Genomic DNA, 4,801 nt, shown 5'->3' with positions numbered 1-4,801 from the left:
ATATCGAAATATACTATAAAAAAAACTTTCGCATGTATCATTTGCTTTAATGGGTCCAAATAGCGATATATCATGTTTTTTGTTATTTGAAGAATATAAATTTAATATATCTTATTGAAATATAGATAAAATGTCATTAAAATTTTAAAAATAAAATATTTTAGAAAAATTGAACAAAGATACTAATAAGATTAACTGATTAAGTAAAAAAAAAGTAAAAAATGTATTAACTTTAATTTTAATTGTATAAATAAAATATGGGAAAATATTTCAGTAGTACATTAGTACTAGGAGCTACTTTCTTTTAGCTACCAACTCTAATAAAGTCCGTTAAATCACCCATATCTAACCCCCTATAAATAAGACAAATCTATACGTCCATGTCATGCTTTAAATTTTTGGTTTTTAGTCCCATAACAGCAGTTATGTAAAGTCTGTTTTGTACAGTCTTTACTTCTTTGTTATTTTTGGCAATAGAGAGTTATTTGACTGAAATAATAATAAAAAAGAGATTTCTATTATTTTTTTATTTCATGATTCATGTATTCGGAGCAACTTTTTTCTGTTGATTTATTGGTCTCTGAATTTCTTTCGCTTATTATTTTTTGTGTGGGAGAGAGCTGAGTGCATCTCACAATGATGGGAAAAGAGATGAGTTTTTTATTGCTATAGTGTGAACAAATCGGTCTCTCTGATTTGTTATATTTTTTAAATCAACAATCACAAATCGGATGGTCCGATTTGTGTTTTTAAAAATAAAAAATTAAAAAAAAAGATTAAAAACACAAAACGAACCATGCGATTTGTAGTTTTTTTTATCAAATAAATCGGATCCTCTGATTTGTACTTTACTTTTTTTCAAACAAATCGGACCGTTCGATTTAAATAAAACACCATATAAAAAAAATACATAATCTTTCCGTAACAATGTATTACACATATATTTATACAATATTAAAAAAAATTAGTTTATTCTTTTGTCCTAAAGTAGAGAATTTTATTATTTAATTAATCACATCAAAAACGTTTCAACGAGGAAATCTAATTGAAAGAGCGAGTGCATCTTGTTAGGACTTGGAATGGAGATCACGCGCGGTTGAGCTGGTTGAGATGCGCGTGGAGGGAATTCCCATGTCACGTACATCAATCTCTGGCTCTCTGCAACGTTTACCTTTGCAGATGCAGTCATCACTACCATCCCACGTTAGTGGGTCCCACAAGTGTAATAGGTTAATTGTAGTAGTAGTAAAGAAGTAATATAATTTTGTAGTAATTTAATTTTTTATTTTATACAAAAAAACTGAAAAAGTTATCACTTTTTAGTTTTTAAGAAGGAAAAAGTAAAGTATTTTACTATTATTAAAAGAAAAAAAATTTATTTTTTATAAGAAAAAAAAACTTATTTTGCAAAAAAATATACATTTTTTTTAAAAGAAAAATATATTAAAGTCTGTAATATAAGAATCTTAGATTTTGGCAGTTATATGCAATGCTTTAGAAGAAAGTTATGGCCATGAATCAGATTATCGTGTGCAGCAGCCTAAAATTAAGCATATTGTTTAAATATTATTATTTATTTCTCTGCATCTTTTTATACCTCCCCTCTTAGTAGGTTAATTATCAAGTTAATTAAATATTATCATAAATTTTGAGACAAATTTATTAGATAGATAATTTTTTACATATTTTTTATTAATTTAAACTTTTTAAAAAAATTATGACAAAATAAATTAAAAAAATTTGAAAACTAACGTTTCAAGTCAGATTTTTTAAAATAAAACTTTTAATAATGATGATGGAATATTTGTTTCACCGATTTTTAATTTTATTATTTAACTAAATATTTTGACTAGTCTTAACGATATACAATTAGATATTATTAGCATAAAATCCTTTTGCATAAGTTAAATGCTTGATAATATTATAATAGAGTACGTATAGGGGGAAATTGAATTTTTGTTGACTAGAAAGTTTCACCAAAATTCAGCTTTCTACAATTCTACTTATCGAAAATTATTATTCTTATGGAAAAGGTGTTGGTGTATTGGGAGAATATTGGGGGATGGGGGAATTTACCGGATGGTGGAAGTGGTGGTCAACACGCAGGGGCGAGATGACGGGGCCGGAATGCATCGTGGCACACCACGCGGGGGCGAGCTGACGTGGCCGACATGCAGTGACTGGCACCACGCAGGGGCGTGGTGGAGCTGGCGTGGCAGAGTCCCGATGCACCACGGGGGGCGTGCTGAAGCTGCTGGCATGCAGGGGATATGTCTCATCCCGGTAAACAGCATGCAGAGCTTGAAGCTCTATATAAACGAAGAAGCTAGCGTTACAAATATATAGATAGAGAGTGTTAGTGTTAGTGAGAGTGGGAAGGAGAGCTTACTGTTGCTCCATATAAACAGGTGAGAAGTGTTCTTCCAAGGAGGGCTGTTTTGGTTGCTCACCCTTCACCGCCTGGAAAAAAAAGGAAGAAAAAAAATATTATTTTATTTTTATTTTAAAGAATGGTTCGTGATTATAAAACTCCAGAGGAACATATTATAAATTATTTGGATCATCCAATCTATGTAAGTTGCTTGCGTGGCCAAATCCTGATCCGCCACATCATCATCACGCCCCCACGTGATGCCAGCGTGGCTAGTTCTTGCTCCGCCACATCATCATCACGCCCCCACGTCATGAGTTAGCACGCCTCCGCGTTTTGCCACCGTGTCTCACTCATCCTGCGCCACGTCATCTCACCTGACACTCCACGCAGCCACCACGCCCCTGCGTGTTAAACATAGATCCACCATCGAGTAAAACACGTTATTCCTCCATTACTAAGCAAAACACCAATCTAATTCCCATATAAAAATTATTGAGCCTCTACTTATTATTTGATCAACATTATTGACGTAGAAAATTTTCCTGGAGTAAAAAGGCAATATTATTTTGGGAAAGTATGAGAAGCCAATAAAATATTTATACAATGCGTAGAGGTTTATGGAGTATTAGAGGTATAATTATTAGTGTTACTTTTTTTCATTAGCTGAAGTTTTTGGGATGAGTGGTATCATGACATGGTATTAAAACGTTAGATTCGAAAGGTCAAGAGTTCGATCCTTTGTGACCCTCAAAATCCATCGTACACATTGTACAAATAATTCATTGTCTCTGATGTCATTCTTTTTTCTCATGTGATGAAGTGAGTTGGCATACAAGGGATGCCTACACGTTATTTTTTTTTTCTGGAACTCTTCTATTTCTATAAAGGGGTGTCAGGTTTAGATTTAGGTAAGGTTTTTACCCTTTTTTTTATTTTTAATATTGGATTAACAATAGTGTTTTTTTAAAATGTGACCTAATGTGATATTTTTCTAAAATGTGGGATAATTTAATATACGAAATACAAATCGGACCGTCCGATTTTTAGGTACACAAATCGGACCGTCCGATTTCTGTACTCGGACCGTCCGATTTGTGTTGAAAAAATTAAAAAAATTTGGAGTACACAAATCGGTCCCACTCCACTATCCATGACCCATGCAAAACTGTCCAGTCATGCTGCTGCACTCCGCGAAGAGCAAGGCAATGCTGGTCCAGTGGAATGTCCCTTGCTCCTTGCGGGGGAGGCTGTGCGAATCCAAACTGATGCATCACTCGGTCCGCAGGGTGCCATTCGATACACTCGAACGACAACAACGGAGCAACGGTATCACACACATCAAGATGTCCATGTAACTCACCGGGTATGATCATTCCTTCGTATGGCCGCCACTCAAACTGTCACATATAATTCGTACGTCATAACCCTAACATTAATGTTTGGAAATAGGAATAACAAGTACCATAAATATTTACCTCCTGTATGTAGTCTATATCAACCCTAAAATTCACTACGGTCTTCGCTAACCACGATGTGGTCCGTTCCGAATGGCTCCACCTGATACATCATACGTTAAAAAAATTTACATAAGTAACCTAAATGGAATATGCATAGCGAATATAATCTCCGACAAGAACCATAAATATTTACCTCATGGCAACTGGTATCTCAGCAGGTGGAAGGGTATGTCTCGGTACCGGCGCAAGACACGGCATTCGCTCCCATGCCCAAACAAACAACAGATTAAGAGGACCATCCATCTCCTTCATATCATATCGTGATGCACGGCACAATGCTCTGTAAAGATGTGCAAGACATGCTGACCCCCAACTATACGTATGGATCCGCTCGAAATCGCGAATCAACGGTAGATACTTCGCGTGGGCGTATGCGGTCGACTTATCTGTGAATAGGGTCGACCCTAACAAACAGAAAATCTGGCATCTAACGTATCTCCTTATGGACTGTTCAGTGTCCAACGGCTCCGCATCTCTGATACGTCGAACCCAACCAAGCTTTATATAGGATTTCGAATTACCACTGACTACTGGTTCACGTCCAAATACTGCCATGCTCTGACTTCGAACGAAGTCACTACTACTGTCAGTTCATCCACTCACAGGTTCTCCATCGATTGGTAAGCCAAATATATGTGCGACATCTTCCAATGTCACTCTAACCTCACCCACCGGCAACACAAAAGTGTGACTCTCCGGCCTCCACCTTTCAACCAAAGCAGCTAATAAGGGGTGAAATCCTCTTATCACCCCAATCCTCGATACGTGGTAGAATCCCGTGGCGCATAAGTAATTTTCCACCATCGGATTCCACGTCTGTGGCGGATCCAGTTTACGCACCAACAAATTCCTGTTAGGCTGCATTAACAAAAATATATTTATTAGATAAATTATAAATATAAATTTTTTA

This window comes from Arachis duranensis, chromosome 2 (assembly GCF_000817695.3).
Source record: "Arachis duranensis cultivar V14167 chromosome 2, aradu.V14167.gnm2.J7QH, whole genome shotgun sequence".
Taxonomy (NCBI): domain Eukaryota; kingdom Viridiplantae; phylum Streptophyta; class Magnoliopsida; order Fabales; family Fabaceae; genus Arachis; species Arachis duranensis.
This window is presented reverse-complemented; position numbering follows the sequence as displayed.